General features: G+C 42.5%; 1 protein-coding gene and 1 pseudogene across 12 annotated transcripts in view; one reads left to right on the forward strand and one right to left on the reverse strand.

Annotated features, from left to right (window-relative positions):
* Positions 1-24,748, forward strand: part of Them7 (thioesterase superfamily member 7) — a 244,030-nt gene that overhangs the window by 53,907 nt on the left and 165,375 nt on the right.
* Rpl6-ps11 (ribosomal protein L6, pseudogene 11) lies at positions 20,501-21,398 on the reverse strand (annotated as a pseudogene).

Here is a 24,748-nt window from a genome sequence, read left to right on the forward strand (position 1 = left end):
CCTAGCTCAGCAGATGGGCTCTTGTCTCCGGTGGGGGAGATTTGGTGGCGGTCCAACAACTCTTTTTCCCCTCCAGGTTTTTGTTCCTTGCAACTGTGATTGAAGAAGCCCTTCTCTGTCTTTTCCCAGCCTGAACCTCCCTCCCTCCCACCCCCTCCCCTCTTTGTTTATGTGAGCAATGTTTAAATCTGAGTGATTTGTTCGAGAAGCAAGTCCCGGCTGATCTCATTTTGTGTTTGTGCCCCAAAGCTCATGCAGAAAATAATTAGGGAGATGTAATCCCATTGACTGTACATCCACATGTGTACACTGCTGCAGCCCAGCCTTGTGTTCTGCAAAAAAGGCTCTGGGCCAATTTGGGTTTGCCCAGAATCCCCATCTTCTGCACTGGGAAGTTTATATGATTCTGAGGTGTAGATGTGTATTATTCTTAAAGTTCCTTTGATTTCTCTCTGACCTTTGTGACTTTTAAACTGTGTTCGTGTGTGTAAGTGTGTGTATGTATGTGTGTATGTGTGTATATGTGTGATGTGTGTGTATGTGTGTTTGTGTATATGTATATGTGTGTATGTGTATATGTATGTGTGTATGGGTATATATATGTGTGTGTATGTGTGTATGTGTATATATATATGTGTGTGTGTGTATGTGTATATGTGGATGTATGTTTAAGGATTATTGTTCAGATTCTGATGTCAAGCATCTGTTGAAGCAAGCGTCCATCACTGTCCCTACTGCTGAGGAGAGTGATCTGCTCTGTCTTCTAGAAATACACTTTCCACCTTCTTCCTGGATCTCTACAGAGAGGGTGAGCATGAAGCCCGTGTGCACTGAGGAACTACTTTGCTCTCAGTTGTTTAGCGCTTCTCAGCATTTGGTCTATTTTTGACCGGAAGTCCACTGGGATAGAATGTGGGTTAATGTAAACTCCCCACCCCTCCTCCTTTGTCCTCGAACTACTGTAAAGACCATTTCGCAGAAGGACACCCCCCATCCTCAATGTCCCTTGATGTGGAACCAATGCCTCCAATAGGGAGCCTCCCAAACCTATGGATCGATTTGTGTGTCCTATTGACAGCAAAAATTTGGACTAAATAGATACCCACCTTGGGCTGAATCCTGAAATACCCTTGCCTTAGAAAGATAGGTCTATTTCTGGCCAACCTACCAGTGGACATATTTGCCAGACATAAAGAAAGTCCTCCAATCCAAATGGTCTCCCTTCCTCTCCAACAAACCCACTGTGCTGTGCCAGCAGAGGCCTCAGCTGTTACAGAACCCAGAGATAAGAGAAGATGAATGCAGAATTGTGACTTTTCCTAAAGTGTATTGAGCCTTAGAGAGACAGAGGACAAACCTACAATTCTGATGGTAAGTACTAACAGATGAACCCATTTTGTGAAGTATAACAGAGTCTGAGCTGGCAATCCTGTACGGATGGTCAGTTCTGGGCTGGGAAGATGGTTCTGAGGTTAAAGCTCCTGCTCTGAAAGTGGAAGGACCAGATTTCAGATCCTCAGGAACCCATGTGAAGCCCCGTGAGTGCTGTGACCTTCCGGTAATTCCAGCCTCAGAAGGCAGAGATGGGATCCTCAATAAGACTAATTATATCAGCAAGCTCTGGGTTCGATTGAGAGATCCTGCCTCAGTGAGTAAGATGGCAGAGACATAGAGGATGATGCCTGATATCAACCTGGGGCCTCCACTTGCACGCCACACACACGCACACACACACACATACAGACATACACACACATACACACACATATACAGACATACACACACACATACACACACATATACAGACATACACACACATACACACATATACACATACACACACATACACACATATACACATACACACACATACACACACATACACACACATATACAGACATACACACACATACACACATATACACATACACACACATACACACACATACACACACATATACAGACATACACACACATACACACACATACACACATACACACACATACACACATACACATACACATACACATACACATACACATACACACACACGCACGCATGCACATACAGACACACAGACATACATACACACATATACAATAAAGTGCACGCCACACACACATATATAGACATACACACACATACACACATACATACACATACACACACATACACATACACACATACACACACACACACACATACACATACACACACACATGCACGCATGCACATGCACACATACACACATAGAAACTGAATGATCAGCTCACTTCTGCTGTAACAAAAATGTTCTACTAAGTTTTTCCTTGAAATTGGTCTGCACTTCCAAAACACAACTCAAAATGGAGTCTCTCTGGGCCCTAGTTGCTGTCGTCAGTGCTTCCCTGATTATCTAGCTGCCCCCAACTTCCCTAAAGCCAACATGGCAAACTTTCAGAATCCAGCAGTTCTTCCATCGAGCCCATCCATAGGCTTTCTCTAAGGGTCAACGTTATTCTTCAGGGTTTTTATTTTATTTTATTTATTTATTTATTTATTTATTTATTTATTTATTTATTTATGGAATTGAGAGGGGCTCTACTCAAAAGATGACCATGGGGTGTCTGCTGAAAAATACCTGTTTACCTTTGAATCATACGTGAGCTGCCAATTTATTTCTCTAATTTGTTGGAAGTCAGGATCTGCAGTGGGTGGAGGGCAGACAGCATTTGGAATTCATAGGCTATTTTCCACACTGTCTACACTGCTTCTCCTCCCACCCTGGTGTACCTGGCTTAATTTTGCTCTCTGATTTAAATCTCAATCTAGTTGCTCTGGCATCTCAATTTAGGGGAAGATTGGACGTTGTTTTTCAAAGGGAATTGCAAGCGTTTCACTTTTGTCTGAAGACAGATTGTGCTTTCTTTCCCAAGGAGAAGCCCAGAAATTACATGTAAATCTTGGAGGTTTTATTTGTAGCAGAATGTTTCCAACCCTTACGTTCACACATTAGTGTAAATGAATAAAACAGAGAAGGCAGGAGGCACCCCGACAGACAGTGGGCATATTTCAGATTGGCTCCCCGGGTTTGCCGGTCTGCTTGAACACATTGTGTTGACTCTGGAGTTTCAAATGCTATGGGACTAAAAGCATTAAAAAAAAAAGCTTTTAATCACAATCATTAATATTATTTTGTAGGATAACAGAGAGTACCTTTGAAAATTCAAATTTATTTTTAAACTTGCCCAAGAAGGGCAAGTGCATCCTTAGTTTCTTTTGCCGTTTGTTTTGCTTCAAGGATTCAGATGAAAAATGTATGTATGTTCGTGTGTGTGTGTGTGTGTGTGTGTGTGCTTGTATGTTTGCTCGCACAAGTGTGTTCAGGTGCAATTCCACCTTTGTGTCATCCCTCAGGTGCCATCTGCCCTCTTCTCTTTTTTAAGACAGGGACTTTCTCTCTCTCTCTCTCTCTCTCTCTCTCACACACACACACACACACACACACACACACACACACACACACTCACACACACACACACACACACACACACAGTGGCCTGGAATTCACAAGCTACATTAGGTTAGGCTGTCTGGACAGCTCTCAGTGCTCCACCATTGTCTCTACCTTGGCAGGGCTGGAGTTAGGGGTACCCTGCACACCCAGCTTTTTACAGGAGATTGGAGAGCCTTACTCTGCTCTTGAGATTGCACAGTGAACACTTTATTCGTTGAAGCCCCTCCTCAACACTCCAGGGCAAACATTTGAGATGTCCAGATAACCACTCCTCTGCGTCTTCGCTCCCCAGGTGAACATTTTACAAAGGAACCACATGTGGGAGGGCCACTGCTGGTTGTCTCCAGGACTGGATGCTATAGCTCCTTAGAGCTCACACCTTGTGGTACAGGACTAAGACAAGGCCTGCCAGGTTGTGATGGAAAATACTGACATCTGACAGTCCTGGTCCTGAGATAAGACAGAAAACCTGCTATCCGATTATTTCAGTGTTATTCAGTCGGTGTTTGTCAATTTGTATCTCGTGTGTTTCGATCTCTTACTTTGCAGTGTTTTGAAAAGCAGCCTTCAATTTGTTTAGAGAGGCTCAGGTCTGCCTGCTTTCCTGCTTCCCTCATTTTCTCCTCTTTCCTCTTCTCCTCCTCTGCCTCTGCATCTTTCTGTTTTTCTTTGTGTGTGTATGTATGTATGTATGTATGTATGTATGTATGTCTCTGAGTGGTGTGTATGTGGGGGGGTATGTGCACATGAGTATGTGCACAGAGGTCAGAAGAGGTTATCTGTTTTTCTGGCTTGCCATTCTGCCTTACTCCTTTGAAATAGGTTCTTTCATGGGAACTGGAGTTAGTCTGGCTTCCAGCAAGTCCCAGAGCTCCTCCTGCCTCCACCCTCCAAAGCACTGGGGTTGCAGGCCTTTAAAAATCTTACTTGCATATTTATTTGTGTGTGGGGGGCACACATGGTCATGATGTCACAGGACAACTTAGGAGAGCTGGTTCTCTTCTTCCACTATGTGGGACTTGAGATTGAACACAGTTTGTCAAGCTGGCATGGCCAGCGTTACTGATCATCCGGCTATCTCTTCAGGCGTTGGCATGCTTCGTTTGTCATTAGTCTCCAGTTGGTTCAAATTCAAATGTAGAATCAACTAGTGGGATGCAAATTTATAAAGTCCCTGGCTCAGCTCCTTCCCAAACATGATGGAGACCATGTCGCTCAGCTACAGGAAATGGCAGTGAATCTCACATTATCACACTTTTGTTTTAGTTTTTGTGGTTCTGGGATCTAACCCAGGGTCTTGCACATGGGAGGCAAGAAGTTCACCACCAAGCTACATTCTAGCCCTTGGGTTCCTTGGGGCAGGATCATCATATGTAGCCCAGGCTGCTCCTGAGTTCTTGATTCGCCTTGTCTCTGTCTCCTATGTGCTGGGATTATAGGTGTGGACATGTATACGCAACATGAAATTTTTGTTTTTTTAACATTTGTTCATTTATTTATTTTACTGTGTGTGTGTGTGTGTGTGTGTGTGTGTGTGTGTGTGTGCATGTGTGTGATCTTGCATGACTGCATACCATGGCATGTGTAGGGAGGTCAAAGGACAAAGTGAAGTTGGTTCTCTTCCTCTACCCTGTGAGTTCTAGGGTCAAACTCAAGCCTTTGGGCTGGGTGGCCATTGCCTTTACCTCCTGGCTTTTAATTCGTGAGTTTTAAAACTGCCTTAGATATTAGTGTTTTGTGTTAATGAGCTCAAACTTTAGACTGTGGACTCTCATAGTTTGTTTCCAGAGATAGAGACGATGACACAACAGCTCATCTCACCGTCGTCACCATCTCCATCTCTACACAGCGGATCTTCAAACACATAGGAAGTGACGTCCAGTGGCTTCTGCTTGAACACTTAATATCCAGCAACCCTCGTGCTAAGCATTTGTATACAGCATGACATTCAGTTTTCATGGCATAGTAATACTCACATTTTAAAGATGAAGAAATTTATGCTCAGGCGTGTTAAATAACTTGCTGAAAGTCTCATCTAATCTAAAGTCGTATCTAACAGCCAGGCTTGGATTTGCGACCCAGACAGCCAACTCTAGAACACGTTCATTAACTCTCGTGTCATTCTGTACAATCATTTGTAATTTATAACTTACTTAGATCTGAATGGAAGCTACAGAGTCTTCAAGTAAAAGTGCAGATAAAATAGCACAGTTTAAAACCAAATAAAATGGTTAATCATGTGTAGCCTTTCAAGTTTTTGGAAACAGTTCTGTCTTTTCTAACTTTGCACTTCCTAAGTTAATGTGACCAGTTATTATTTATTTTTAAGCCCTCCTTTCACTGTTAGAGGAATGTTGGGCCCCAGACAGTGAAGTCTTTGGGGGATGGAGTCTTTTTTTTTTTTTTTATTGTTTTGTTTCTGGTGCTCGATAGCTGTCGGTGTCAAGGACATATTGAGTAACCAGGCCAGAAACGCCAGAGCTGAATGCATAGGCTATCGGAGGTGAGCAAACCTCATGCAGATCAGGTCTGAAAGAGACAGGAAGGAGATGATTGGCTTCCTTACTCATTTTCCCCTGTGTGATACTTTGCAATTGTTAATATACTACTGTGAGCCACCTTGAAATGCTTCAACGAGGAGACAAAATATAAATGGATTTATTATATATTTATAAAGATGCATATATGCAGATGTGTCTAAAATCGTGTTGATTTGCCCATGTGAAATCCTTTGCTGTCTGCTTATCTGAGATGGGCAGAAGGCTGGGCTTTCTCTTCTGGTGTGCATGGAAGCTGAGATGGGAAGAGGGTCAGGCTTCCTGTGTGGCATGGCGGCCATTTCCTGTGTGGCATGGCGGCCATTTCCTGTGTGGCATGGCGGCCATTTCCTGTGTGGCATGGCGGCCATTTCCTGTGTGGCATGGCGGCCATTCTTGACGCTGTGGGATGCTCTCTCTCATCCCAGAGACTGTAGTTTCTAGGCCTTTGCCATGCTGGCCCTTTGGAATTTAAAGCACTTACCTCTTGAGACTGTCCCAGAGTTCCACGTGAGGTAGAAGGAAAGAAACAACCTTGCTATGTTTATAACAAGGCCTTTTTAAAAAAACTTACACTCAAAGACTGTTTACCTTTAACAGTCACATGTATCATGAGGTATGTAGTATTTCTCTCTCATCAGTGAAAACTTTTGGTTCTCATGGGAAATTCTCCACCCTGTTTTCGTGCAGTCGACAGTGCAGTTTACAGCTGAATTCAGAACTGAATGTTAACCTCCCCTGTTTGTAGAGGGGAAGCAGGTTCAGAGTGGCTAACTGACTTTTCCTTTCTTGACCTTCATTTTCTTTACCTCTCGTGTAGCCTCTTCATTTCATGTTTGAACCTAAGCCTCCGGGCTTTGTCTCTTCATTTCCTAGTTGATACCATTGTGCTCTTGGCTAGATGGTGCTGGGTGACATAAAAAGAAGAAGATGATGAATTTTGAGACTAGCTTGACAAAAGAAAACCCTGTCATAAACAAACAAATAAATTTATTTATTTCTCACTGTTCTGGAGGTTGAGAAATCAAGGATCAAGGGACCACCAGGTTTGGAGTCTGCTGCTAAGGGTCTGTTCTCTGCTTCCCAAGATAGTGCCCTACATACTACATCCTCTAGAAGAGCAATGTGGACATTGTCCCTAATTTGATACAAAAGTGGAGAAGCGATGAGAAGGATCTCACTTCTAAAGGCCAGGTATTAAAACCACCCCCTGATGGAGCTCCTGTGACCTAAACATCTCTTAAAGGTCCCAATCCCTCCTAAGCCCAGGAATTGATTTAAGCAACACCAGCAAGGCCCACTCTTTATAATAATCACGATAACCACTTAAAATGCAGTCTCCAAGGATTCCCACATTCCATTTAATAGTAACTGTGGTTTATAAAGCATTTTCCCGTTCTTTTTATAGCAGTAGGCAGAGTGGGAAATACCAGAGAGGAAACTAAAGTGGAAAAGCTAGACACTTGAAGTGGAACAACAAACCAAACAACAAACTCCAAACTGAAACACTCGACGGACTTTCTCCTTTGCATGTAGTCATTAAGGAGGGACTAACAGCCAGGCACGGTAGTCCTAGCACTTAATAGGTGGAGGCAGGAGGATTAAAAGCATATGACCATCCTTGCCTACATAGCAAGTTTGAGACTAACCTGACAAAAGAAAACCCTGTCATAAACAAACAAATAAAGAACTGATAGATGGCTGCTGACTATTCCTGGACAGAGCCCTGCAGAAAGGGAATCACTGTGGGCCAAGGAGCCATTGTGCTCTCTGGACCATGTTTTTACTCTCCTTTGTGTGTGATAGTGGCAGTAGGACCTAAGTCCTAGAGCCTGCAAGGTCATGTTCCAACATAGAGCCCCTGCCCTTTAAAACTTTCTTCTGCTTCAATTTTCTACAATTATATACAATATTGTCAATTATTACATAGAGTATACAATGTACTTTGATCATATTGCCTCCATTGCTGCTCTTAGCCTGTTTCCCTCCTGCTGAATCTCCTCTTTTTCCAACAAGTCCTCCAACTACTTCCATGTCCTTTTGTGCATGTTCTACTGCATTTGATTAGGGGTGCTTATGTGAGCATAGATGGGAGGAAGGGCAACTTACCATACTGAGGGCTGTAACTCCTACTGTCTCTGCAACTTTTAACTGCTTCTGTGAAGGGTGAGACTCATAGGCACCACTCTGTTCCATGATAGAATGCTGGTGGCCCCAGCCTTGGGCAATCTTATACAGGTAGTCACTGCTGCTGTGAGTTCAAGGGTGCAACAACCATGCCCTACCCAGAAAACAGCATTTCCCAGGGCTCTCCTCCACTTTCCTCCACCTTTTCTGTAATGCTCTATTGGCTTTGCAGGGGATTGTCTTACTTTGTTATTCTTATTGTTGTGATAAAAAGCTTAACAAAACCAACTTATAAAGGAAGAGTTTATTTTGGATCATAGTAACAGTCTACAAAGGTGGTGAAGTCCCAACAGCAAGAAGTTAAGTCAGCTGGTCATATCGAGTCCACAGTTAAATAAAAGAGAATAATGAACTTGTGTTCTTTCTTTTTTTTTTTTTTTTTTGGAGCTGGGGATCGAACCCAGGGCCTTGCGCTTGCTAGGCAAGCACTCTACCACTGAGCTAAATCCCCAACCCCCTCTTTTTTTTTTTTTAACAGATTTACTTATTTTATGTATGTGAGTACATTGTCACTTGTCTTCAGACACACCAGGAGAGGGCATCGGATCCCATTACAGATGGTTGTGAGCCACCATGTGGTTGCTGGGAGTTGATCTCAGGACTTCTGGAAGAGCAGTCAGTGCTCTTAACCACTGAGCCATCTCTCCAGCCCACTTGTGTTCTCAGATCATTTTCTTCTTTATACACAGTCCAGGATCCCAGCATAGGGAATGGTGCCACACACAGTGGGCTGGTCTTCCTACTTCAGTTAACTTAACCAAGATAATTACCCACAGGCATATCAAGTTGATTCCAGTTGATTTTAGATCTCAACAAGTTGTCGGTGGAGATTAACCATCGTGGGGGTGATCGAGAGAGGTCCCATTTAGTGTAGAGCACCGAAGAGTCACATATTCTCTGTGCTTTGATGAATTATGAATCTGGAAAAAAATGACATTCGAGGCCTCACTTCTTAGATATAAATAGTGCCACTGCTATAGAAAACAGAAGTGAGAAGCGAAGGCTTCTCAAAAAGTGCGTGTAGAGCTGCCATGTCATGCAGCAAGACGGTGACCAAGTATATGTCCATGGAAACTGGCATTCACATGTGGAAGAGACATCTTGGCGCAAGCTAGAGTCTTCTTGGAAGAGGGAACATCAGTTGAGAAAATACCTAAGTCTGGCCTATAAGTAAGTCTGTGGAGGCTTTTTTGTAAATTAATGGTTGATGTACAGGAGCCTGGCCCAGTGTGAAAGGCTCCACCCCTAGGCACATGATCCTTGGTTGTATAAGAAAGCAAGCTGAGCAAGCCATGAGGAGCAAGCTGGTAAGCAGCACTCTTCTAAGACCTTTCCTTCAGCTCCTGACTCCTTATTTCCCTTAGAAACAGACTATACAGTGTAAGCTAAAATAAATCATTCCTCCCCCAATCTAGTTTTGTTCCATGTTTTATCAACAGAAATAATATTCACTATAAATATCTATATATACATATATATACATATATATGTGTGTGTGTGCATCTATGTGTGTTATGTGTATATATACACACACATATATATATTTATGTATAATATATAGAAGTAATATTTTATTGCATATATTCAATGTATATATATTCATTCTCTCTCTCTTTTTCTTTCTCTACATATACATATATATTTATTGTCCTAGCTAGATTTCTTTTTTTTTAATTTTATTTTATTTTATTTTTTTTATTAACTTGAGTATTTCTTATATACATTTCAAGTGTTATTCCCTTTCCCGGTTTCCGGACAAACATCACCCTCCCCCCTCCCCTTCCTTGTGGGTGTTCCCCTCCCAAACCTCCCCCCATTGCCACCCTCCCCGCATAGTCTAGTTCACTGGGGGTTCAGTCTTAGCAGGACCCAGGGCTTCCCCTTCCACTGGTGCTCTTACTAGGATATTCATTGCTACCTATGGGGACAGAGTCCAGGGTCAGTCCATGTATAGTCTTTAGGTAGTGGCTTAGTCCCTGGAAGCTCTGGTTGCTTGACATTGTTGTACTTTTGGGGTCTCGAGCACCTTCAAGCTCTTCCAGTTCTTTCTCTGATTCCTTCAACGGGGGACCTATTCTCAGTTCAGTGGTTTGCTGCTGGCATTCGCCTCTGTATTTGCTGTATTCTGGCTGTGTCTCTCAGGAGCGATCTACATCCGGCTCCTGTCGGTCTGCACTTCTTTGCTTCATCCATCTTGTCTAATTGGGTGGCTGTATATGTATGGGCCACCTGTGGGGCAGGCTCTGAATGGGTGTTCCTTCAGTCTCTGTTTTAATCTTTGCCTCTCCCTTCCCTGCCAAGGGTATTCTTTTTCCTCATTTAAACAAGGAGTGAAGCATTCACATTTTGATCATCCGTCTTGAGTTTCCTTTGTTCTAGGGATCTAGGGTAATTCAAGCATTTGGGCTAATAGCCACTTATCAATGAGTGCATACCATGTATGTCTTTCTGTGAGTGGGTTAGCTCACTCAGGATGATATTTTCCAGTTCCAACCATTTGCCTACGAATTTCATAAACTCGTTGTTTTTGATAGCTGAGTAATATTCCATTGTGTAGATGTACCACATTTTCTGTATCCATTCCTCTGTTGAAGGGCATCTGGGTTCTTTCCAGTTTCTGGCTATTATAAATAAGGCTGCGATGAACATAGTGGAGCACGTGTCTCTTTTATATGTTGAGGCATCTTTTGGGTATATGCCCAAGAGAGGTATGGCTGGATCCTCAGGCAGTTCAATGTCCAATTTTCTGAGGAACCTCCAGACTGATTTCCAGAATGGTTTTACCAGTCTGCAATCCCACCAACAATGGAGGAGTGTTCCTCTTTCTCCACATCCTCTCCAGCATCTGCTGTCACCTGAGTTTTTGATCTTAGCCATTCTCACTGGTGTGAGGTGAAATCTCAGGGTTGTTTTGATTTGCATTTCCCTTATGACTAAAGATGTTGAACATTTCTTTAGGTGTTTCTCAGCCATTCGGCATTCCTCAGCTGTGAATTCTTTGTTTAGCTCTGAACCCCATTTTTTAATAGGGTTATTTGTTTCCCTGCGGTCTAACTTCTGAGTTCTTTGTATATTTTGGATATAAGGCCTCTATCTGTTATAGGATAAGATCTTTTCCCAATCTGTTGGTTGCCGTTTTGTCCTAACCACAGTGTCCTTTGCCTTACAGAAGCTTTGCAGTTTTAAGAGATCCCATTTGTCGATTCTTGATCTTAGAGCATAAGCCATTGGTGTTTTGTTCAGGAAATTTTTTCCAGTGCCCATGTGTTCCAGATGCTTCCCTAGTTTTTCTTCTATTAGTTTGAGTGTGTCTGGTTTGATGTGGAGGTCCTTGATCCACTTGGACTTAAGCTTTGTACAGGGTGATAAGCATGGATCGATCTGCATTCTTCTACATGTTGCCCTCCAGTTGAACCAGCACCATTTGCTGAAAATGCTATCTTTTTTCCATTGGATGGTTTTGGCTCCTTTGTCAAAAATCAAGTGACCATAGGTGTGTGGGTTCATTTCTGGGTCTTCAATTCTATTCCATTGGTCTATCTGTCTGTCTCTGTACCAATACCATGCAGTTTTTATCACTATTGCTCTGTAATACTGCTTGAGTTCAGGGATAGTGATTCCCCCTGAAGTCCTCTTATTGTTGAGGATAGCTTTAGCTATCCTGGGTTTTTTGTTATTCCAGATGAATTTGCAAATTGTTCTGTCTAACTCTTTGAAGAATTGGATTGGTATTTTGATGGGGATTGCATTGAATCTGTAGATTGCTTTTGGTAAAATGGCCATTTTTACTATATTAATCCTGCCAATCCATGAGCATGGGAGATCTTTCCATCTTCTGAGGTCTTCTTCAATTTCTTTCCTCAGTGTCTTGAAGTTCTTATTGTACAGATCTTTTACTTGCTTGGTTAAAGTCACACCGAGGTACTTTATGTTATTTGGGTCTATTATGAAGGGTGTCGTTTCCCTAATTTCTTTCTCGGCTTGTTTCTCTTTTGTATAGAGGAAGGCAACTGATTTATTTGAGTTAATTTTATACCCAGCCACTTTGCTGAAGTTGTTTATCAGCTTTAGTAGTTCTCTGGTGGAACTTTTGGGATCACTTAAATATACTATCATGTCGTCTGCAAATAGTGATATTTTGACCTCTTCTTTTCCGATCTGTATCCCCTTGATCTCCTTTTGTTGTCTGATTGCTCTGGCTAGAACTTCAAGAACTATATTGAATAAGTAGGGAGAGAGTGGGCAGCCTTGTCTAGTCCCTGATTTTAGTGGGATTGCTTCAAGTTTCTCTCCATTTAGTTTAATGTTAGCAACTGGTTTGCTGTATATGGCTTTTACTATGTTTAGGTATGGGCCTTGAATACCTATTCTTTCCAGGACTTTTATCATGAAGGGGTGTTGAATTTTGTCAAATGCTTTCTCAGCATCTAATGAAATGATCATGTGGTTCTGTTCTTTCAGTTTGTTTATATAATGGATCACGTTGATGGTTTTCCTTATAGTAAACCATCCCTGCATGCCTGGGATGAAGCCTACTTGATCATGGTGGATGATTGTTTTGATGTGCTCTTGAATTCGGTTTGCCAGAATTTTATTGAGTATTTTTGCGTCGATATTCATAAGGGAAATTGGTCTGAAGTTCTCTTTCTTTGTTGGGTCTTTGTGTGGTTTAGGTATAAGAGTAATTGTGGCTTCATAGAAGGAATTCGGTAGGGCTCCATCTGTTTCAATTTTGTGGAATAGTTTGGATAATATTGGTATAAGGTCTTCTATGAAGGTTTGATAGAATTCTGCACTAAACCCGTCTGGACCTGGGCTCTTTTTGGTTGGGAGACCTTTAATGACTGCTTCTATTTCCTTAGGAGTTATGGGGTTGTTTAACTGGTTTATCTGTTCCTGATTTAACTTCGATACCTGGTATCTGTCTAGGAAATTGTCCATTTCCTGAAGATTTTCAAGTTTTGTTGAATATAGGTTTTTATAGTAAGATCTGATGATTTTTTGAATTTCCTCTGAATCTGTAGTTATGTCTCCCTTTTCATTTCTGATTTTGTTAATTTGGACGCACTCTCTGTGTCCTCTCGTTAGTCTGGCTAAGGGTTTATCTATCTTGTTGATTTTCTCAAAGAACCAACTTTTGGTTCTGTTGATTCTTTCTATGGTCCTTTTTGTTTCTACTTGGTTGATTTCAGCTCTGAGTTTGATTATTTCCTGCCTTCTACTCCTCCTGGGTGTATTTGCTTCTTTTTGTTCTAGAGCTTTTAGGTGTGCTGTCAAGCTGCTGACATATGCTCTTTCCTGTTTCTTTCTGCAGGCACTCAGCGCTATGAGTTTTCCTCTTAGCACAGCTTTCATTGTGTCCCATAAGTTTGGGTATGTTGTACCTTCATTTTCATTAAATTCTAAAAAGTTTTTAATTTCTTTCTTTATTTCTTCCTTGACCAGGTTATCATTGAGTAGAGCATTGTTCAATTTCCACGTATATGTGGGCATTCTTCCCTTATTGTTATTGAAGACCAGTTTTAGGCCGTGGTGGTCCGATAGCACGCATGGGATTATTTCTATCTTTCTGTACCTGTTGAGGCCCGTTTTTTGACCAATTATATGGTCAATTTTGGAGAAAGTACCATGAGGAGCTGAGAAGAAGGTATATCCTTTTGCTTTAGGATAGAATGTTCTATAAATATCCGTTAAGTCCATTTGGCTCATGACTTCTCTTAGTCTGTCTACGTCTCTGTTTAATTTCTGTTTCCATGATCTGTCCATTGATGAGAGTGGGGTGTTGAAATCTCCCACTATTATTGTGTGAGGTGCAATGTGTGTTTTGAGCTTTAGTAAGATTTCTTTTACATATGTAGGTGCCCTTGTATTTGGGGCATAGATATTTAGGATTGAGAGTTCATCTTGGTGGATTTTTCCTTTGATGAATATGAAGTGTCCTTCCTTATCTTTTTTGATGACTTTTAGTTGAAAATTGATTTTATTTGATATTAGAATGGCTACTCCAGCTTGCTTCTTCTGACCATTTGCTTGGAAAATTGTTTTCCAGCCTTTCACTCTGAGGTAATGTCTGTCTTTGTCTCTGAGGTGTGTTTCCTGTAGGCAGCAGAATGCAGGGTCCTCGTTGCGTATCCAGTTTGTTAATCTATGTCTTTTTATTGGGGAGTTGAGGCCATTGATATTGAGAGATATTAAGGAATAGTGATTATTGCTTCCCGTTATATTCATATTTGGAAGTGAGGTTATGTTTGTGTGCTTTCATTCTCTTTGTTTTGTTGCCAAGATGATTAGTTTCTTGCTTCTAGGGTATAGCTTGCCTCCTTATGTTGGGCTTTACCCTTTATTATCCTTTGTAGTGCTGGACTTGTAGAAAGATATTGTGTAAATTTGGTTTTGTCATGGAATATCTTGGTTTCTCCATCTATGTTAATTGAGAGTTTTGCAGGATACAGTAACCTGGGCTGGCATTTGTGTTCTCTTAGGGTCTGTATGACATCTGTCCAGGATCTTCTGGCCTTCATAGTTTCTGGCGAGAAGTCTGGTGTGATTCTGATAGGTCTGCCTTTATATGTTACTTGACCTTTTTCCCTTACTGCTTTTAATATTCTTCCTTTATTTTGTGCGTTTGGTGTTTTGACAATTATGTGACGGGAGGTGTTTCTTTTCTGGTCCAATCTATTTGGAGTTCTGTAGGCTTCTTGTATGCCTATGGGTATCTCTTTTTTTAGGTTAGGGAAGTTTTCTTCTATGATTTTGTTGAAGATATTTACTGGTCCTTTGAGCTGGGAGTCTTCACTCTCTTCTATACCTATTATCCTTAGGTTTGATCTTCTCATTGAGTCCTGGATTTCCTGTATGTTTTGGACCAGTAGCTTTTTCCGCTTTACATTATCTTTGACAGTTGAGTCAATGATTTCTATGGAATCTTCTGCTCCCGAGATTCTCTCTTCCATCTCTTGAATTCTGTTGGTGAAGCTTGTATCTACAGCTCCTTGTCTTTTCTTTTGATTTTCTATGTCCAGGGTTGTTTCCATGTGTTCTTTCTTGATTGCTTCTATTTCCATTTTTAATTCCTTCAACTGTTTGATTGTGTTTTCCTGGAATTCTTTCAGGGATTTTTGCGATTCCTCTCTGTAGGCTTCTACTTGTTCTCTAAGGGAGTTCTTTATGTCTTTCTTGAAGTCCTCCAGCATCATGATCAAATATGATTTTGAAACTAGGTCTTGCTTTTCTGGTGTGTTTGGATATTCCGTGTTTGCTTTGGTGGGAGAATTGGGCTCCGATGATGCCATGTAGTCTTGGTTTCTGTTGCTTGGGTTCCTGTGCTTGCCTCTCGCCATCAGATTATCTCTAGTGTTACTTTGTTCTGCTATTTCTGACAGTGGCTAGACTGTCCTATAACCTGTGTGTCAGGAGTGCTGTAGACCTGTTTTCCTGTTTTCTTTCAGCCAGTTATGGGGACAGAGTGTTCTGCTTTCGGGCGTGTAGTTTTTCCTCTCTACAGGTCTTCAGCTGTTCCTGTGGGCCTGTGTCTTGAGTTCACCAGGCAGGTTTCTTGCAGGGGAAAAGTTGGTCCTACCTGCGGTTCCAAGGCTCAAGTTTGCTCGTGGGGTACTGCCTAAGTCCTCTCCGCTGTGGCAGCAACCGGGAAAATCTGTGCCGCTCCTTCCGGGAGCCTCCGTGCACCAGGGTTTCAGATGACGTTTGGTGTTTTCCTCTGGCGCCTGGATGTGCACAGAGTGCAGTCTCTTCTGGTTTCCCAGGCGTGTCTGCCTCTCTGAAGGTTCAGCTCTCCCTCCCACGGGATTTGGGTGCAGAGAACTGTTTATCCGGTCTGTTTCCTTCAGGTTCCGGCAGTGTCTCAGGCGCAGGGGTCCTGCCGCTCCCGGGCCCTCCCCTACGGGAACCCAGAGGCCTTATACAGTTGCCTCTTGGGCCAGGGATGTGGGCAGGGGTGGGCAGTGTTGGTGGTCTCCTCTGCTCTGCAGCCTCAGGAGTGCCCACCTGATCAGGCGGTGAGGTCTCTCTCCCACGGGGTTTGGGAGCAGAGAGCTGCTGCGGTCCGGGATCCGCCGGTGTGGGACTTCCGGTAAACACCCCTAGCTAGATTTCTATTGAAAAAGCACTGACACAAACTAGATTGAATATATATATGTGTGTGTGTATGATTGATATTTATATATGAATATTCAGTCATAATGGAAATAAGTTTTGTCATTTGCAGCAATATAGAAGGAACAAAAATATATTAAGTGAAGTGAAACGCATAGAGAAATATGTTCTTATATATGGAAGCTAAAATGTAATCTCCTCTCCTGAGAGGAGAGGATAGAGTAGAGATTAGCAGAGCAGGGTGGGCAGGGATAGAAGGAGGATGATTATTATGTAGTTAGTGAAAAGAAGCTTGAATGTGTTCAACACAAAGAAAGCTTTGCAGTGATATTCATGCTGTCTACCCCATCTGCCCCACTAGTACATCTAGTGATGTACTGATCACATAGTACATACCGGTATTGAGACGAAAACTGCATCTCACAAGTACAGGTATGTACAATTATATGCTGATTAAAGTGTGATTTTAAGAAAGGTCCTAGTTCTTAATACTTTTTCACTGCCAGTTAACTTCCAGTGAGAGGACGGCAAGGATGAACAGCAAGGAGGTAAACTTCTGCCTTTGGCCAACACTGTTTCTCCGTTCCTATAAGCCCATTTGGCTTAGAGCTGTCGTTCCCAGCTCGGGCTGACTTATGGAGCAAGGTAGTCCTGAGTTGCGTCATAGGTGTGGCCCTTTTTGGCTTACAGTTGTGCCTTTGTCTCTGCTTTGAGCTGAAGGACAAGCACATGTTTTCACTCAATTCGTCAGAATTTTATTTCTCCGACTTGATTACTTAAATTTAATTAAAATTTGCATATGTTTACTATATATAGCACTTCCCAAAGTCACAGCTTTATTCTAATACCCATCAGTATGTATTCATCCACTCTACATGTTTTGAACGCCTGATATGATCAGAGAGCGCTGTGAGACAGACGTAACCTGGTTTCTTGCCCTCAGAGAGCTTCTGTCTGGAGGAGGAGATAGATGCTAAATGATCGCACTTAACCTCCAAGCTTTCCTGTTGCTGTAGGGTGCAGCTTGGTTAGTGAAAGACGGCCACTTTACTATTCAATAAAGCTGGGGCAATTCCTACTGCAAGACACATGTAGGTGTTTTTCTTCAGTTCCTGTGTTAGATGAAATGCTTGACAGAAACAACTTAAATGGGGAGGGATGTGTTGGGTTCATGGTTTCGAGGGTGTCAGTCCATCCTGCTGGGTAGAGTGTAGAGAGCAAAGCAGTTCAAACCATGCCTGACTAGGAAGCAGAGAAATGCCAGCAGGAGAACTGAGATCGCAGGTAGTCCTGGAGCTGAGGAATAGCTTTAATCTCTGGCAAAATCTTCGAGTCCACAGCTTTTTGATCAGCCTTTCCCTGCTCTGTAATCTTGTATTTCTTCTTCTCTGTGTCAAAGATCTCCTTTCTTACTGCTTTCTTTTTAATTTGCATGGGTTCCCGACCTGTGCATGGTGTTGTTTACACTTATTGGGGAGTCTTCCTCTAGAATTAATGATCCCTAAAAACATCCTTACATGCACATCGAGATATTTGTGGCACTGACCTCCTAAGTGACTCTAAGTCCAGTTAAATAGACAATGAAGATTAAGTATCAATATCTATCTAAGGACTGTTGACATCATCAGTGAACTCAGGCACCCACAGAATAGCAGTAACACTCAGTGGTAGAAATCTTTCTTGTTATCTTGCTGTTCATTTAGATGAACCTTAATAAAACTCTAGGTATTCATTTAAATACTGGCTTCTTACGGAAAGGAGGAAAGTGGGTTATGTTTAATTAATTTTCCTTGCTCCTCTGTGGTGAGAATTTGGATCACAATGAGCATAATATGTGCACCAAAGATCCAGAAGAATTTTCTAAACTTTTAGCTTCAGGTTAAATATATTTTATAATAAAAATGGGCAGAGAGATTTATGAGCCAGAGGATCATGGAGTTTGCAGTGTGATTGTGTCTCTTAGGGAATGTCAGAAGCCACACCCATGAAATCTCACCAATGTGACCATCTAAACATGAACTGAACAAGGACCACAGTAGACGTGCTAACATGGGGAGGTGCAGGGGGACAAGCTTTGGAGGTCTGACTCTTCTAACAAAGGACTGCAGGCATTAAGGAGTGCTGAGAGCTGGGGAGAAGTCTTCCCCAGAGAAGAGCACACAAATAACTTACCAATGCCAAATGAGAACATGTAAGTTCAGGTAATGTTACAGGCTGAGCAGGTTGTCCCCCCCCACCACACACACACACACACACACACACACACACACACACACACACACGCACATACACACAGTTAATGGAAAAAGAGGCAATGAATTTGAAAGAGATCAAGGAGGGGTTTGGAGAGAGGGAAGGAAAGAGGAAATAATGTATTTCTAGTATAATCTCAAAATAAAAAATGTTTTAAAAACAAATGAAATGATGGATCCTCTGAGTCACGATGGCATTTAGGATGGCTAAAAGTTCAGATTATGCTTGCTAGAGTTTTTATTTTTTTCATGAAGCTGAAAATCAGGTATTTTGGGGACATGACATTAGTTATTTCAGACTCTGTCAGATACTGCTAGAGTAGGTTCACATTGTACACCAAAAGCCCAAACCAGCTGATAGTCCTAAAAGCACCAGGGTGTTAGCAGCCTGGCTGAGAAAGATGGCCGCTAGCAGGAACCACCTGGCCTCACACTTTCCTCTGGTCCAAGTCTGGCTCCAACCTTGACCAGATGCTGTCTGCATCTTGGTTTCTATCTTCACAGGGGACTTAGTGAAATGGATCCATTGCACACACACATTCATCACTGTTCCCCAAACGGAGAACGCCCTTCTTCCCCATTTCCCCCTCCGTTAGCAAAGCCAGAGAGCAGTTGGCATTGAAAACTTCCATTGTGAGCTGAGCATGACCTCTGTGTATTTAAGCCTGGCTTCGTCTGAGTGCAAAGCACACTGGTGGAGCCCTTTTAATTTTTCTGTTAGATTTTTAATTCCACTATAAAGACAATTCAAGTGAGAAACTTCAGCTTGCTGATTTTGTCCTTTGAGTCATTGCACTGTAATTAGCTGAGCTGAGTTTTAAATGTAGCAAGAGAACATCTTTCTTGTCTGTTTATGTCAGAAAAAAAAAAACGGCTAATGAGCACTTATCAAAAAGATGAACATTTTTTCATTAGATTAAGTAACATCAAAACAGATTTGTAATGTACTATTATGTTTCGGCTTGGAAGAAATTAGGTAAAATAGCTAATATCTTCACAGCTACCCAAGGATGTCTCTGTACGACAGGATCCGCCTCCTCTCTTCCCCTTCAGCGAAGTGTCCATCGGGGACGACTTTCTGTGTGGTTAAATGGCTTTAAGGGCACATTCTCAAAGGGCTCAGGATGACCTTAAACTTATGTGTAGCACATGAATATCTGTGAAGCATGTGTCACTACTGGCTGTCGTTGCATTCTGCCACTGTTTCCTGTGACTTGATCATACAGTCCTATCTGATTGCTTTTTAAAAATGATTCTTTTCCCTGTTCCCACAGCTATCAATGAGAATTTCATATGGAATACTCCCGTTTCTGCCTTCCTCCCTGTGGAGGGTTTTGAGTGTTTATGTGAATGACTTGAGTGTTTTAACAAAAGATGAACAAAGGTGATGAAGTCTGGTTTCTTAAGAAAACTCATAGTAGAAATGTAGACTTAAGAATCTCCCAGTTGGACATGGTGCCTCCCGCCTTTAATCCCAACACTCTGGAGGCAGAAGCAGGTGGATCTCTGAATTGGAGGCCAGCCTGGTCTACCAAGTGAGTTTCCGGATGGCCAGGACTACACAGAGAAACACTGTTTCGAAAAACAAAACAACAAGAAGAACAAGAATCTTCTCACTTAAAATTCATTTTGTCTTTATTCGGATGGATGTGTATGGTCACATGCATACAGGCAGGTGCTTGAGGTCAGAGTGGGTGTTGGATCCTATGGAACTGGAGTTATAGAAGGTTGTGAACTATTCAGTGTGAATGCTGAGAACAAAATTCTGGTCTTTCGCAAGAGCAACAGGTACTCTTAACCACCCAGCCATCTCTCCACCCCCAGAACTCTGAACTTTCTCATTTTAAATGTATCTTGGATGACAGCGGTTTTTTTTTTTTTAACTTATGAAGCTGTTTAATTAGGTTATTGCAATTTAGGACACCAGTTTGTAAGGATACGTGCCCTTCGTCAGGGAGAACTGAGATCGCAGGTAGTCCTGGAGCTGAGGAATAGCTTTAATCTCTGACAAAATTTGCGAGTCCACAGCTTTTTGATTAGCCTTTCCCTGCTCTGTAATCTCGTATTTCTTCTTCTCTGTGTCGAAGATCTCGCTCTCCTCGCCTCTGCTTCTTCTTGAAGTAGCGTCAGGGGTGTTTGGGGATTTTAACCTCGCCGATATCAACTTTTGTTGAAGTGGCGATAACAAACTTCAGTTGTGTTCTGTGCAGAGGAACTCTGTTGAGGGCAAGAGGTCCAGTCACAAGTAGCAAGCCACTGCCCAGCTGCTTCAGGAAAACCACTCTCTTGCCCCTGTGGCGCCCAGTGAGGATGATCAGGACAGTGCCGGGAGTGATGCTGGAGCGCAGCCTTCTCACATGCTGACTAAAGGGCGTTTTGCCCTGGCTCAGCAGCTTCCGAGGCGCATCTGTGGTAGGATAATACCTAGGCATTTTTTGAAGCTTCACCACCCAGGTGCCACCTTTCTTATCCCCACCAACTGTTTTTGTGACAGCAGCAGGACCTTTTCCTTTTGCTTCTTCTTTTCAACCTTTGTCTTGGCAGCTGAGTATTTCCTTTTGTACAAGGCCTTTCTGGAATACATAGCAGATCGGGAGTACCTGCCAATTCCCCTAACCAGGACAGGGTTTCGGCTACAATGACAGGGTTTCGGCTACAATGGGGCTTGCCCTTCTTGGGCTTTTTAACCTCAGGGTTACCTTTTTTGGTTGCACCAGTGGGCCGAGCACCGGAGGCAGCAGCATCACCCCCAGTCTTCTTGGCTGCAGGTTTCCTTTGTGTCAGGCTTCTTTCTCCACCTTTTTACCTGCCATCTTGCAAGACGGGAAAGAACTAAGACAGCAGCTAGTTTTTTTTTTTTATTATTCCACAAGTTTGAGGCAGTTTATAGTGGCCTATAAGCATATTTACGGAGAATTGCCTTGACTGACGATGGATGTGAGAGAACCCATCCCACTGTGAGTGACACCCTCCTTGCAAGATGGCCCTGAGGTGTGTAAGGGAGCTAGCTGAGTAAGTCAGCCAGTGCACAGCATTCCTCCACAGTTCTCCAACCATCTCTGAATGTTGGTGCAACAGTGTTTCCTGACCCTCTCTTACTTCGTCTGCTCTAATACTAGAATCCGACATTTCCTCAAAGTCTCTGGCTCTTATGGGGCAGGGTGCACGGGGGAGGGGGTGGGGTGGGGTGGGGAGGTGGGGGGTAGGGGAGTGGGGGGTGAGGGGGCAATGGTACTTAGAGATCAAAAGTTGGACACCAGGTGCTGCTGGACTGCCTCTGTGTCTATACTGAGTACATATTGGATGGATGCGACTCTGTCTCTTTGTCTCTCTCTGTCTCTGTCTCTCTGTCTCTTTTTCTGATGTTCACTAATCTAATGCTAGAAAATTAATTTTAATCTTTCTTTTTTATGCACAGTACTTTTATGTCTTTAGTTTAAAAAGGCGATTCATTTGTATTTGTGTGTGTTACATGGGTTTCTGTGAAAGTATCCTATGTGGTGTATACAAGTGACTGGTGAAAGTGTCCCATGTGGTGTGGACAAATGACTGGAGGCCAGAGGAGAGTGTCCGTCACATCCCAAGGAGCTGCAGCTCCAGGCAGTGTGAGCTGCCAGGTTTGACTGCTAGGAACTGTACTTGGGTCTGAAAGAACAGCAAATGTTCTTAGCCATTTCCTCAGCCCGTCTGGGTAGTGTTTAAGTCCTTTCTCCAGGAGAGAAATCTGGTTCACACACTTTTCTGGTTCACACTCTTTTCTGGTTCACACTCTTTTCTGGTTCACACTCTTTTCTGGTTCACACTCTTTTCTGGTTCACACTCTTTTCTGGTTCACACTCTTCTGGTTCACACACTTTTCTGGTTCACACTCTTTTCTGGTTCACACTCTTTTCTGATTCACACTCTTTTCTGGTTCACACTCTTCTGGTTCACACACTTTTCTGGTTCACACTCTTTTCTGGTTCACACTCTTTTCTGGTTCACACTCTTTTCTGGTTCACACTCTTTTCTGGTTCACACACTTTTTGCTGTTTCTACTCACTGTTTAAGGTTTATATTCACACGAGGCTGATCCAGAATTATTAACCCCATTGCTATAAAAGTTAATAACTCTAATGCTTAATGTGTGTTAACTGATCATTTGGTCTCCAGACCGAGAGCATTTAGTCAAAATTGTGTTTGTCTGCTTAGTGTGATATTTTTATTTAAAAAGATCATTGGATTCATTTATCTTTGCCTGCATTTCATGTTGGATTTTGTATCTTCCTCTATTGTTAATAATATCATCAAACCAAAATGATTTTAAAAATGCCGGCAGAAATGTATACTGCCTTCTCTCCCCACCCCCACCCCTCTGCCACCATGTTAGTGTGCCTTCTGGAGTTTCTGCCTATAAGTAAGTAAATAAAAACATTTGCATCTTATCTCCTCGTCATAGTTCCTTTAAGCCCAGGGGAAACATTTTATAGGCACCCTTTCATGCTCTCATTTTGGGAGTTAGGAATAAGCAGGTCCTAGAAATCACCAGCAACACCGTCTCCTCTCTGTGCTGCAGTGCTGACGTGTTTCCTGACATGTTCATAGTGAATGTCATATGCTCAGACATTTCCTCTCTTCCCTCTCACCGTTACCTTCATCTCCACAGTCTCATGCCTACTTTCATGTACTGTATGCATATTTCATACTATATAAAACCTACGATTCCAGGAGACAACCTGCAGGATTTCTCTCTGAGGCTGGTTTGTTTCCCTTGGCTTGATAGTCTCCAGTCGCTTTCGTGCTCCTCCAGCAGAGGTGATTTCCTTCTTCTTCTTTTTTTTTTTTTTAAGTGTGTCTTGTTTCTTCTTCTTCTTTTTTTTTTTATTATTAACTTGAGTATTTCTTATATACATTTCGAGTGTTATTCCCTTTCCCAGTTTCCGGGCAAACATCCCCCTCCCCCCTCCCCTTTCTTATCGGTGTTCCCCTCCCCACCCTCCCCCCATTGTCCCCCTCCCCCCAACAGTCTAGTTCACTGGGGGTTCAGTCTTAGCAGGACCCAGGGCTTCCCCTTCCACTGCTGCTCTTACTAGGATATTCATTGCTACCTATGAGGTCAGAGTCCAGGGTCAGTCCATGTATAGTCTTTAGATTTCCTTCTTCTTTATGACTGACCACAACCCATTTCTTTAGCCATTCATCTTTTGACAGATGCCGAGGCTGACTCCTCAGTTTGCCTATTGTGAACAGGGCTGCGGTAAACGCGGAAGGGAAGTGTCTCTGGGGTCTGATGGTCAGGCTTCTTTGGGCCTGCTTTCAGGAATTGTATGGCTGCTTTTGTTGTCGTTGTGTTGTTTTATTGTTGTTTCTTGTTTCTTGTCTTTTGTCTTTTCCTCCATACTGATAGCTACAATGTGTGGACTAATTACTAATTCACACCCCTCCCAGTGTTGTTGTATAAGAGTTCTCTTATTGCCACATAGTCCCCCAGAATTTTCTTAATGGTAGTCATTCTGATTGGGGGAGAGAGAATCTGAGTGTTGTTTTAATTTGCATTTCCCTAATGGTGAAGGATGTTGAACATTTTTTCATGTGTTTATTGCACATTTGTACCATACCTTTTGAGACTTATCTGTTCATCTCATTACCCTGTTTACTAATTGGACTGTTCGATTTCTTGGTAGATAGTCTTTGTAAGCTTTTAATATTCCATACACTGTTGAGTCAATTTATAGATGTGCGCCGATCTGAAGTATACACTGAGTGTTCCACAGAGAACTCAACTCAATATGCAGCCGAGGATGACTTTGAACTTTTGATCATCCTGCCTTCATCTCTTAGTTCTAGGATGCCCATCGTGCCTGGTTCATGTCTTCCTGGGCATGGAATCCAGGGCTTTGTACATGCTAGGCAAACACTCTTCTAACTGAGCTACATCCAAGCCCTTGTGGGCTTTTCAATTGGGTTTTAGAAATCCTTTTCTTGTGGAAGTTGTAGAGTTCTTCACACATCCTGAATGCCCTGTCTTCCCACCCACTAGCCTTTGTCCTGCTCCTCAGAAGCTCTGAAAGCTGAGTTCTGTACCATTAGCACCATAAGACTCCTATTTTCTCCTTAGACCTTCCTCCTCACGACCATTGTGCTTCCTGCTGGGTTCTGTCTCTGACTCACTGGATGAGCTTAT

The sequence above is a fragment of the Rattus norvegicus genome, chromosome 3 (genome assembly GCF_021556685.1).
Source record: "Rattus norvegicus strain SHRSP/BbbUtx chromosome 3, alternate assembly SHRSP_T2T, whole genome shotgun sequence".
NCBI classification, from domain to species: Eukaryota; Metazoa; Chordata; class Mammalia; order Rodentia; family Muridae; genus Rattus; species Rattus norvegicus.